Below are 14,291 nucleotides of genomic sequence, written 5' to 3' on the forward strand. Positions count from 1 at the left end.
TCCACGGACCCTAGGAACTATAGACCCATTAGCCTGACCAGCCTCATCTGCAAGGCCATGGAGTGAATCATCATGGACCTTATTAACAAAAATATAGGAAATCTCCAAATGCTTGACCCCACCCAGTTTGGCTTTGTCAAGGGGACATCATGCCTGTTAAACTTTGTGGTCTTCTTCGAGTCAGTCACCAAAGCCCTAGATGAGGGCAGATCTGGGCATATGGCCTACCTAGACTTAGCCAAGGCCTTTGACACAATCTCCCACTCAGGCATCATTGATAAAGTCACCCAGCTGGGTATCAACCCATATATTGTCAGGTGGGTTGCAAATAGGATTACTGATAGAAGTCATAGAGTCAAAATAGGGGACTTCACCTCCTCCAGCAGACCTGTAACCAGTGGTGTTCCACAGGGATAGGTTCTGGGACCTCCACTGTCTGGAATCTACTTCTCCAAAGTGCAGGCTAAAACTAAAGGACTGTGGCTGACAAAGTTTGCTGATTACTGCAAAGTGGGAGTGATCATTGAAACCTCTAGTCATGTCAATATCCTGCATGATGGTCTTAGGCAGACTAATGAGTGGTGCCAAAGTCATGGTTTTAAACTTAGTGCAAAAAAATGCATTATCATCCTCTTCAGCAAGGGTGATCTTCCTGCAAACAACCACATCAATAGCAATACTCTGTATATGACTATATCATCTGCACATATGTAGAAGATCTGTAGAAGCTTTATTGACAAATACTGAGAACAGTAGAGATGAGAGAACTGAGTCTTGTCATACTGTTATATGAAGTGGTGCAAGGATAGAGGTTAAAGGTCTAAGCTATACTCTAAACAGACTGCGGGAAAGGAATGATTCAAACACTTTCACTGCTGTTGGGCTTTTTCTGGCAAAATGTTTATTGGTGGCTGGTGGTTCATTGTGTCAAGGCTTTAGTTAGGTCTATAAAGAGGGTTCCCATTAGTCTACTTTTGTTCATGTTGGTAAGCATGTCACCTATAAATTTGCAAAAAGCAGTCATAGTACATCTACCAGACCAGTATCCATATTGTGGAGGAAATGGATTCTGCGTGTCTGAAGGCAGTTTGGAAGCTTGATACAGATCATCTATTTAAGTATTTTTTTCTAGGATGAGGGGAATGAAGGTTGGGCAGAAATAATTTGTCTGGCATGATCTGTATTATTTTGGAACAGACTTGACAATGGCTGTTTTTTACCAGAATGGCATGATGCAGTTGGTTAGGTAGATATTAAAGAGGTGGGTGAGAAGGTGGATGTGGCACTATTGGCACAGGGAGATAAACCAAGGATAGAGGCCATAAGCCTTGCTAGGGCATCATATGGGATTTTTTTTTGTAGGGCAGCTACATCTCTGTAACTGAATCTTTTGAAAAACAAATGATGGGGATGGGGCTGTGTTATAAATGTGTTGGAGCTAAGGGTTCTGATAGTGTGGAGTGCTGAGAATTCTTCCAGAAACATTTTGGGTATTGAGTGAGTTGAACACTGTGGAAATGAATCCATTAAATGGACATTAGTTGAGCCATGTCCTGATATCTCATTAACCAAACAGCAACATTCTTTTCTGGTTTAGTTTGAGAGCAGATTGTGACTCTTTAAGTAGGTTGGCTTTATATCATCTGATGGCTTTTTGGCAAGCACTCTATGTGTTCTGGAGCTGGGGCTGCTCTCTGGCATTTCCATGTTTTGTTTCTGCACCTATACAGACATTTCAGTCTTTTGGTTAGCTATTGATTTGGTTGGGGTCTAGTCACTCTGAGTATTTTTGGAAAGTGTTAATTTGGAGATGTAGTAAGTGGTTGGCGGGAGAGTTGATAGGGGCTTTGTGGGTCTTATTTAGCTATGTATTGGGACCAGTTGGTTTATGAGAGCTAATTTCTGAAGTTATTGTTATTACTTTTTTTTTTGGTGGGAGGCAGTTTGAGTACAGGGAGAGTTAGTTTTAAACTCTGTAGTAATAAGAATGTTCAAAAGTGACTGAGTAAGGAGCACAATGCTGAGTGGATGGTTAGGTCTGAGATAAGGCAGGGGATATTTGTTAGGACAAGATCAAGACATTAGTAGTTGCCAGTTTTGAAATTAGGTACAGGTGGGCTCTTTCACCAGCTGGGTGTGGCCCTTTTGGAATTGATATCCCCTCTATCTGAATGGGTTCATGAAGTTAATACTGAAATCACCTAGAATTACATGGTTGGGTTTGTTTATGGCATGGTTTATTATATCCTAGAGAAGGAGAGAGAAAACATTAAGGGTGGCAGGAAGAGGAGGCAGGCAACTTCAGTCGTTAAATGACTGCTTCTTTTGTTACCAGTGTAAATGGAATGTCAGTTAGGATCATGGCTGTCCTTTGAGGAGTTTTGGGAAAAATGACAGAATACTAAGGTGTTCTTTAACAAGTAGTTGGGAGCCATTCCCTGTCCCTGAAGGTCTAGTGCTGACAAGTATGTGCAGCCTGGAAAGTGAACTTTGAGGTTATGGGTATCATGTTTAACCCAATATTATGAGTTGTTGAGTATAGCTGGGACGTGTCATATGTCATATGCATGTAAATTTGTTGTGTATACTTCCTGCATTAAGAATAAAATCACATTTGAGGTGAGGAGGTAACCTGAGATTTTGGAAGGTTGCTGAGTTTGCAGGGGATATATGGGGCTTTGGTTTGGTTCAAAGTAGTGGAAAGATAAATATAAAAATAGCTAGAAATATTGATTTCAGAATAATGCAGAATAAGTAATTTCTTACACTACTCAAAGTTTAGTCAGTTTTAATCCCTTTTCAATTAAAGTACATGCAGAAAAAAAACTAACTGCATGCTTTTGATTCAAGCTCAACAAACTATTATTAACTGTAAAAAAAAAAGAAAAAGAAAAAAAAGACAAAAAGCAATACTGTTGTTTTCACAGCCTTGTGTTACTGGACAGCAGCAAATGTGCTATGCTGATATGATTATGTGGTGCTTTGCTGATGTCCTCTATGTGATACCCTTATCAGCAGCACAGTTCTTCCACGTTTTGTCCTATTTTGCACAAGTGTTATACAAAGAAAATTATGGATCGGTCCTTAATATGAACTGACATTTAGCAGTTCCCACCGCCACCCCCACATACACCCACACTCAAAGAAAAAGAACAAAAGAAAAAAGTTGCATGGCAAACTTCTTATACAGGGCTTTTATATAGTCCAAAGGACATGGCAGACACCTGAGAATTAAACAATATATATTAGGAAGGTGTCAACTGCTAGGTCATTAGCTACATACTGTGTAAAACTGATTAAGTTTCTTACCCATTTGTAACAGGCTGCCCATAGCACTGCAGTCACCAGTGAGGGGCTTCAATGGCTAATTAACACTAAGCAAACAAACAATGCTTTGTTTTTATTTCTACCCTCCTCCACCAGTACTTGTTCGGACAAGTTTTTTCCATCTCTAAATTCCTCTGTAATCTACATTGCTTCAGACATTGTGTCTTTTAGTTCATGCCAAGTTCACCAGGAAATAACCAAATGCTATAGGTAAGAGCAGAGACAGGAACTGTATGGATATCTTAAGTTTAAAAAGGAATCTATGCATAAGGCATAAACAACAGTTGATGTCCAAGTATTATAGCAACCAGAGAAAAAAACGTCCATTTTACATAAATTATAATATGAATAATGGGGGACAAATAAATGTTGTGTAAATTATAGTACTATACATTTAGACATGTCTGTCAGCAATGTTACCCTTAACTGTGTTATTGTGCTCCGCCATCAGTTTCTAGGAATACATGTGTATGTGTGTGTGTGTGTGTGTGTGTGTAGAGCATGTATGCAAGGAAGGGATATCTTTTCCATGCCTTTGAATAACTATTACTCTTCAGAATTAATATTGCTGCCAATGCTTGCATCTTATATGCCACTGCCTAATTTCCACTCTCTTTTCACTTTTTTCCCTTTCTTCCCCTCCAACTATTCAGGTATGACCAAAGGGCAACTTCAGGTGCACTCTCCAGTCCAGCTGGTGAATCTGGGTATCCTGAGGCAATGTTACAACTGACTCATGTACACAGACAACCCTCTCCTCCTACCACAAAACACTAACATATGCAAGAGATGCAATTATACAGCCAGACTGGAAGCTAAGCTGTCTCCACCCAAGACTGGAACAGACAGTCAAGAGGAGAAGGTTAACACTTGCACCACACCTCCAGCCACACACACACCTACTAAAATAGCACTGGCAAAAAATACACATAAATACACAAAATCATACTTGGAGGCTCTAAATAAAAACCTGCAAAAGCATCAGAGACCTCCAAAGCAGACACTCAAGCAACCTGCACCTCCCGTCACAAACCAGACAACACATAAAACACAAAATCAGTGTGCTACACAATCACAGCCCTTAAGGCGAAATAACATACCTAACACACTAGTAATAGGTAACTCTCTAGTCAGGCACACTGACGTCACACTCACTAGGCTGGACAAGCAGAAGGTTACTGTTAGCTGCCTGTCGGGAGCCAGAATCTGCCACATAACACAAGCACTCTGGTCACTCCAGAACAAGTACAAATATGACTCTGTGATTGTTCATGTTGGTGTGAATGACCTGAGACATACCTCCCTGGACTACATGAAAAGAGACATGGAAGAGCTCTCTGATCATGTAGCCCAGGCTGGTATGACCCTGACCATGAGCATCATCCTGCCCTCACCAAGAATGATACCTCATTATAAAAAAAAAAAAAGATCAATTTCAACAATTGGCTAAGCTTTTGGTGTCATTCAAAAGGGATCCAGCATCTGTCAGCCTGGGACGACATGCTCGACAAGCCACGTTGCTTCACGAGAGACAGCTTGCACCTGTCACCTCTAGGCTTTCAAATACTGGCCAAGGCTCTTGCTGCCCCCATAGTGCCTTTTTTAGGCAAGGCTCAAAAGTCAAACCCACCTCCGTAAACAGCACAATTAACAAAAAAACTGAGGGTTATGCCACTCAACACCAGGAGTTTAAATCTCAAAATGCACACAGTCAAAGCACTCCTCGGTATGGAGAACGTCGACATCTGTTCAGTAACTGAAACCTGGTTCAAGGCTCCAGAGATCACCCCAGCACTACCGGGCTACAACTCATACCACACGTTTCAGTCACAGAACACGGACCGAAACACAAAATGAGAGGGTGTATCCATATTCATCAAGGATACCTATACCTCCAGGTTAGTGGCGCAGCATGATACCTCTGAGATCATCCATGTGCAACTAACATCGGGCAAATCTGCATTGCAAATTGTGGCCTGCTGCAGATAACCCTTTATGACCCAGGATCACCACTCCACCTTTCTGGAGACACTGGAAAACATGAAGGTCCTACTGAACACCCTGATATTAGGTGATTTCAATTACCCTACCATTCACTGGGAAAACCACTCGAGTACAAATTCTCAGGCCCAGTGCTTCCTGGAATTCATCAACTCAAATGCCTTGGATCAGTTGGCAAACTCCCCTACCAGAGGTGAAAACATATTGGACCTGGTCATCACCAATATGGGCGACAGGTGTTCCACACCAGAGGTCAACCCATCACTGGTTAGATCAGACCATAAACTAATCACTCTGGATGTCCACACCCCACCACCACCCCCAACTAAGGAAACCACAGTAAAAAACTTTTCTAAAGCAAACTTCACCTTACTTAAGACAGAGGTGGTAAGTTTCACAGCCCACACACTAAAGGATAACACTGCCCAAGATGCAGAAACCTTTACAAATGCACTGTATGAGCACCTACAAGGATGCATGGATCATGCCATCCCTAGCAACATCAAAACTCACTCTTCTAAGAGAAGGAAACCAGTTTGGTGGACCCCTGCAATAAACAGGCTATATAATAGAAGGAGGAAACTAGTTCAGAAAAAAAGCAAATCCCAAGAAGGAAAGACATCCCTGATCAGTATCAGTAAGAAACTAAGGTCCCTCATGAAATCATCCAAGGCTAACTTTGAAAGAAAAATAGCCAAGGATTCGAAAGATAACCACAAAGCCTTCTTTAGCTATGTTAAGAATCTAAGTGGCAACTCACAAATGTGCATTGAACTAGTGCAAAATAGCACAAAATATACTGAACCTACTGATATTGCCAACATCCTGGCAGATAGATTCAGTGCAAACTTCACCCCCCCTCTCACCTCCAAAAGGGCCTACAAGCATACCGGAAAAGTGTAGTGTCCCAAAAATCACAGACACACAGGTGAAACCAGACCTTTCAAAAGCCAAAAACACAGTGTCAATGGGACCTGTGGTGTCCCAGGCTGTGTCTTGCATGAACTACAGAACGAACTAACCCCCCACCTAAACACGCTGTTCAACTTCAGCCTCTCCACAGGCTACGTGCCCATAGAATGGCTCACAGCAACGTTTATTCCTCTCCGCAAAGGAGGGGACACAACTGACCCTGGTAACTATCGCCCCATAAGCCTGACTAGCCTGGTCTGCAAGGCTTTGGAGTGCATCTTCATGGAACTTATTAACAAAGATATTGGGACTCTCCAAACATTTGACCCGACCCAGTCCGGCTTTGTTAAGGGCAGATCATGCCTACTAAACCTGGTTGACTTCTTCGAGACAGTCACCAAGGCCACAGACGAGGGAAAGGTGGTTCACACAGCCTACCTTGACCTCACTAAGGCTTTCGTCACCATTCCTTACTCAGGTATTACAGAAAAACTCACAAGCCTGAACATAAACCCCTACGTCACGAGATGGGTTTTCAACTGGCTTACAGAGAGAACTCACATGGTAAGAATAGCGGGCTCCAGGTCCGACTCTAAACCAGTCACAAGTGGTGTCCCACAAGGCTCAGTCCTGGGACCCCTACTGTTTGGCATATACTTCTCAGAAGTACAGGCAAACACAGGAGGACTATGGCTAACCAAGTTCGCCGATGACTGCAAACTGGGAGCCATAATTGCCTCTCCGGCTGACACGGACATCCTCCAAAAAGGTCTTACTGAGACGGACACCTGGTGTCAAAGCCATGGCCTCAAGCTAAATGCCAAAAAATGCATAGTCATCCCGTTTGGGAAAAACAAATCACCCATGAATTACCACATAGGTGGCAGCCCCCCTTAATAAAGAAGAGGTAATAAGAGATCCGGTGACCCAGGTAGATAGTAATCTCTCCTTTGACAATCATATTGCTAAAGTAGATAGGAAATCCTTCTATGTAGCCCATCTAATTACTAAAGGGTTCACATCTAGAAATAAAGAGGTTATAATGCCCCTCTACCTGTCACTCATTAGACCCATCATAGAGTACAATGCCCCATTTGGGATGTACCTCACAAGACACTTCCAACAGCTGGAAAGACCACAAACGTACCTCACCAAGAGGATTACTGGCATCAAACATATGTCCTATGCAGCCCGACTGAAAAAACTCCGGCTGCACTCAGTGGCATATCGCTTACTCAGAGGTGATCTCTGCCTGACTTACAAAGCCATGTCCAACTCAGAATTGATGGACATGCTCCACCTAAAGAAATCCAAGTCACTGCAAACCACGCGCTCTAGTGAGCTAAACCTCACCACAATAATAAATAGAACATGCTGGAGGGATAGATTCCTGTCACAGAGACTCCCCATGCTTTGGAACAAAATTCCAGATTACATCAGGCAGAGCCCCTCACTAACACTCTTCAAGAGAAACTTTGACAAGCGGATGGGTAACAGAAAATACACCCCTGGGATCACTTCATTGGCTCTGCTTGACAGGGGATCAGTTAATTAATCAATGGGGCGGCGAAAGCTGGCACACTCTGGCTAGGCTTATAAATGCCCTCAGGCAGATAGCCTAGTACCTACCTATGAACCTATGAACTACATCACGCAGTCAGGGCCGATGTTAGCATTTTGGGGGCCCCAGCAAATGTCAGGTTTGGGGCCCCCTAGCCACTTCCTGTCTAAGTGTCACCCTGTCACTGCCACCCCTTCTAAGCAACATTTTATTTCATGCTGGAAACTTTTAGGTGTAGTATTCACAGACTGCCCTGTAGCTACATTCCTCTATATAATGCCCCCCCCCCCCCCCCCCCCCACACACACACACACACACACACACACACACACACACACACACACACACATACACCATCTTAGTCTTCCCACATCATGGACATTACTTTTTTCTTCCTTTTCCCACATTTGCTTTACTCTTCAGCTTTTTCAATAAGCCGTAACTTTCTATATACTCTGAACTGCATTTTAAAGTTTTTTTTTTATTTTCTTTTTACACAACCTTTTCATCAATTATGGCTTGAAGAGAAGTTTTGATTAAGGTGATTGCAAGGAAAGTGAAAAAAATAATGATTACAGTAATGTACTCTACTATGTTGCTCCTAGACAGTATACTGTCCATACAGAAGCTATAATAACCGTTGTACACCTCTGAGGTCTGTGAGTAAGCAAAAAGTAAAAAAAAACAATGACCACACTGTCCTCAGCCCAAGTACAAGCTGTAATGACCTGTGCACATCTCTAAGGTTTGACTGTGATGAAAATTAAAGAAGTAATAGCCATACAATCTCCAGCCACTCATATAACCTACAGCAGCTTTCTGTAAACACACACATCTAAGCAGAACTGGTTTTAGAATGGGTGAGGTTGACAGCAAAAGTTATTATCAGCTTTATCCTAACAGGGTCATATCACAGCTCTGTTCAGGTTAAAGATTATAATTAGACAATGAATACATTTTTTCTACAAACAGCAACAGCTTTTGTGGGGCCCGCACATAGTCAAGGATGATTAAGGGAGCCCTCTAAATTCATTTATACAGTCTGAGGAGTGGGGGCCACCGGACTTCTAGAAAATCTAAGTGTCTGAATGTTCTATGATTTACTTTATGCCATACATTTAAAAATGAAATATAATTACATGTTATCTGCATTTTTTTTTTTTGCTGATAGCCAGAAGAATAACGTACATGTCCTGGTATTATTTGGTATGTGGACAGATAAAAATCAGTGACATTTTTTAGACACACATAAGCATAAGCCATAACAATGCAAGTTTTGTACTTATTTCAGCAAATAGCAATACATTGTGCAACACTGGTACTGCCACACCAGATCAGTGACTGCTGTTTAGCAGTCATCCAACAGCAGCAGGGGTAAGTCAATTTTATTTACCTCGGTGAGGTGTAATGCATACCTGTCACTGTCCCTGATTTTACAGAACTTCCCTGATGCTGTCTTATAATTTAGTTCTGTTCTTCACAACAAGTTTAATTTGATGGTAAATCACTGAGGATTACAGACAGTCAATAAATCCAGACAGAGTTTTATATTTCTTACTGTCCAAAAAAATGCATGTTGATGCAAAAGGTCTTATTCTATTACCTTTTTAAGTGAATTACAATAATATTTAAGACATGTTTCTGATTTTGAGCCTTTACTCTGCTATTATTTATGGCACTGGCTGAAATCTTCAGCAAAGAAGTTGAGAGTTATAATATCTGGTGTTCTGCCAGTATTTATAAAACTTCAAGAAAGAGAAAACCATCCCTGGAAATTGGAAGCATCAGCTCTTCTTAAAATCCAGGGTTTGCACTGAGATCAGTCACTCGATCTCTCTAGTACTTACCCTGCTCATGTTCATCATTGGCTTTATCCTATTAGGGTCATATCACAGCCAAGTTCAGGTTAAAGAACATAATCAGCAAATTAGTAAGTACATTTTTCCTCCTCATCTTTCCCCAACCAGCAACAGCTTTTGTGGTGTCACACACAGTCAAGGATGATTAAGCCCCTCACACACAGCCCCAGGTATTGAAGGTGCCTAAAGATGGCTATGTTGTTAGTTTTAGTGGAAAGAATGTCCACCAGCAGGGTTTAACTAAGCTAGGAGCACTATGTCAGTGGTAAAATATTTAATGGAATTGTGAAGCTTGTTATTTGATAACACACTATTAATATAACCAGAGATTTCTTTGAATTTAAGAGTTATTAGCCAGCTGGTTTATTAAGTATACAAGCTTGCTAAATTATCTTTTGTTGGTTTGACAGACATTTTACAAAATATCAAGATAAGATAACTTGCTGTGGTTGGAAGCCCCCCAAGGAACAGGGGCCCCCCAGCAACTGCAGGGTTTGCTGGTGCCTAAAACCGGCTATGCACACAATCCATAGCTGCAATAGCCAACATTCACATTTAAAAAGTGCTCGTGTTCTTATTCTCAAATTTTTAGTTAAAAGTGGAGAAACCCTGCTGAAATAATGCAGCACTAGGCTCAAATCACTGCCTATGAGCTATGATCATACTAAGACAGAGGTGTGACATTGTTTTCAATATTTTGCTTTATATAGTGATAATCTAGCTACTTGTATACTGTTTAGCCTGATATTGTGACAAGCTGAAACAGACAGTTTGTGAGCTTATGTACTGTTTTTCATTTACTGTTGCATAAATCCTGTTACACACACACTGACAGTTAATTGGGTGAATTGAATTGATTAGCATGCATATATCAAAATGACAGAATGATAAATGATGACAAACTACGGAGAATCAAAACAGATGCATTAATGTATGTTCTACAACATGCCAGACAATGGCACTGTTTCAAAGGATCCAGCAGTCAAACAGAGAAAGAGAGGAAGCGTAGGAATGTGCAATTGTACAGTTTGTCAGTCAGTATTAATAAGGGATTATGTGATGTTTAATAGATGCATGCCTTCTAGATATTTAGGTATACTACAAACATACATTCAAACACAAACACACAGACACACACACACACACACACACACACACACACACACACACACACACACACACATGTATGCATTGTAGTCAATTTACTGAGCAAGTCAAAGATAGCAAACTTCTATAGAAGACAAGCATCTCTGCAATATAATTTTAAAATGTTCATTGTTCTTTTATTCATCCATTCATTCTATTATCTTATTCAGTATTTAAGGGAAGTTGGATCTTATCAAATAGTGAGAATAAGGCAGCGAGTATAATCCCAACACATTTTCATACTCAATTTGGGCAGGTTAGGGTGTTATTAATGCATGTGCATAATCTGTTTAGAATGCAGGGAAAAACAAAGACCAAAGTGAGGACCAACATGGACAAGAGTAGTCATGCAGATATTTATATATTTTTATATATTTTTATATTTTTTATTTTTTTATTTTATTTTTATTTTTATATATTTTTAGATATTTTTGCAGATATATAGAAGGCACCAAAGACAGAAGTTGTGCTTATTGGCAAGGCTGGCCATGTAAATTCCACACTAAAGGCACTGCAAAGAAATTCTGAGCTCAACATTTAAGTATTGTAGACAATGCTAATTGCTGCATCAATGTGTAACCCTAGATATCTTCCTTATTATTTCCTTTCTCTTAGTCATTTCTCACATCACCCTCTTATTATCAATTAGAGTAGCAACATCAGCAACCCTATTAGGTAAGCAAAGGGAATTAAGCAAAACTGAAAGGGAACTGACTAGCAACAGTGTGGAATCAGAATTTTAAGAAACAACTAATGTGTCATACTCTTAGAAGAATAAGTAGTTGGGCTATTGGTACAGTTAAAAAATTGAATGCTTGAATGGAGGTGTGACCTACTGTAATATAGCAGAAAAATAGGACAGCAAATAAAAAAGCAAAGTTTCATCTGATTCTTCCAGATATAGTTAGTAAAATGAGTCTGATGTGATGAGCTTTGCTTGCCTCCAGAATAACTGTGTCAATGTTCTAATACTTTGAAGAATGATGCAGACTGAAAGCTGACAACAGAATGAAATAATTCAAAATAAGAATCCATCTCCCTCTGCTTCCGTCTCTGCTTTTCTATTCATAGTTGTTTTTTATTAGTGTTTAACAAAAGAAAGACACTACTAAGGAATTAGCCCCTTCTGGTGGGAAGAAATATAGCATTCAAAATAAAGATTTTAGCATGTAATGCATAAATAAAATAGATGGTCATTGTTTGATGACTGCCAGTGATGAATTGAATGGCTTAGACTAAAAGATGAGAACAGCTAGTAAAAGCAAGCTGGCCTTTTCTCTCGTGTGCCATAAATGACTGATGGCTCTCTGTCGTCCATAACACAGATGTATCCTAAGTTGCACACTCCATGTTATTATTTTACTCCAGGCAGAAACTGAAGCATTATTAGATGACTGCAGAGTAATTCGCCATCATCATCGTCATCAATACCTTCATCATGATAACACTATACTATCCCGCATTACATCAGTATGGATGTCTTGCTAAGTAACAACCACTTTTTGCAATCCCTGGCAAAACAGCACACAGAGGAACAAAGGCAACCAAGAGGAAAAATGAATTGTATAGAAACATTTGCCTTTCACCAATTAAAAAATATTCCTGCAAATTTGTAAAATGTTGTTTAGACCACAGTGGATACATTGTACATTAGTTGATGTGTTTTTATTTGTTTAATTGCTTGTCTAATTTTATTTATTTATTTATTTATATTTGTTGACCGGGAGTTAATTTAAACAAATGTATATATATATATATATATATATATATATATATATATATATATATATAATTGAATTTTATTATTCAAAATCTCCTGAAGACAGAGGTAAAAAGTCAACCCAAAGCATACTGAAAAGTTGTATATATGATCTTCTGCTGCTGTTAAGAACATTCATTTGGTTTATGGGCTGATAGGTTTGTAGGCTCAAATGTCGAACTCTTAGTTGCCCTTTAAGAACTTTAGTAGCCATAAACTCCTGTTCATATGTTCTATGTCCCTCATAAATATTACAATTATTTTTGAAGTAAGGTAATTGCAGACTTCTGATTGTAGGGGAAAGCTTATTCTATAATTTTGGAAAGTGTTGCATAATGCGTCTGTCATAATTACTTTTAATTGATATTTTTCTTAAATATCAGGTTCTGTGATTTGATGTTACCTCCCTAGTGATGCATTCCATGCATGGACTTTCAAATAGAAACAGATCAGACATTGTCTTAATACATCAGATAGAGGTCATCTCATATATAAAGGTATATGGTGAATGTTCCTGAAGCCTCATAATCATGTCTAATCCTAAGAGTTTTCTAGTAAGGAATCACACTTTTTTCATGTTCTTTTAAGTAGCTTTTTTCAAATAGTACAAAATACAACCCTGTATCCAATAACAGGTCAGATCACTGTGATATAAAGTAGTGTAATGACATAGCTGACATGACTAGACATGCCCCTTAGAATTAGATCATCTGCAGTGTAATGATATAGCTGACATGACTAGACATGCCCCTCAGAATCAGATCATCTAAACAGATGTTTATTTTGTAACTGAGGACCAAAACTGACATCAACAATTAGCATAACTCACAGCAAAAAAGTGTGGAAATGTATACTAAGTCTGAGGCAACACTTTTCAGGGTATCCTACCTACTCTGATATACTGGGATCTCAGAATTAGCAAGTGTGGGAGATGTGACCAGATCCCATTTCATTAAAGCAAAGGATAAGTGTCCCCATGCAAATATGCTTTAAAGGTGGAATAGCAAGTTTTGGAACTCACTGTTGTTGGTTTGAATTACATTTTAAGGTAGTGGGTCATGCAAAACTTGGTCTTATGTCCTGACAGGAAATCATGTTAAAAATACACTTATTGGACTTTGGTAGATACACAGTGGTCAACATTTCAATTGTTGTCTACCACTGTTCATAGATCTGTCATCATAATTTATGTCTGTAATAATAATTTTATGTCATAAATGGCAGATCTTCTGTTGCTACAATTACTGACATTACACTGGGGGTACCGCACAAGTATTTTTGTAATATGACTCGTAGAACTTTAACAGTTTTTACTGACACAGCTATATTACACAGCCTGATGTCATTATCCATAGTCCATGTACCCCTTTTATATATGTGATAATACACAAAAAAGAAGTGTTTTCAATCCAGTGGCCCGAGAGACACCATTGCTGACTCCAGTTGCGATAGACTGCCTGTCTCTGACTTGCTAAGTTGTTGCTGTGTCTTTCGGCTTTTTCCGGTTAGGGGTCGCCACAGCAGAACTCCGGTCCGCTAATGATTGGCAGTAGATTTTTACGTGCCGAGTTGCTAGCCCTGACGCACAACCTTCAACAAAGGTACACCCATTCATGCATGTCTCCACACAGAAGATGCTGTAGCTGAAAATCAAACAGGACGTCTTGCTGTGAGGCGACAACGCTACCACAGCACCACCACCGCAGTAATATGTCCTATTGCTTAA

Source organism: Protopterus annectens, chromosome 3.part1 (genome assembly GCF_019279795.1).
Source record: "Protopterus annectens isolate FY-2018-M chromosome 3.part1, PAN1.0, whole genome shotgun sequence".
In the NCBI taxonomy this organism is placed as follows: domain Eukaryota; kingdom Metazoa; phylum Chordata; order Ceratodontiformes; family Protopteridae; genus Protopterus; species Protopterus annectens.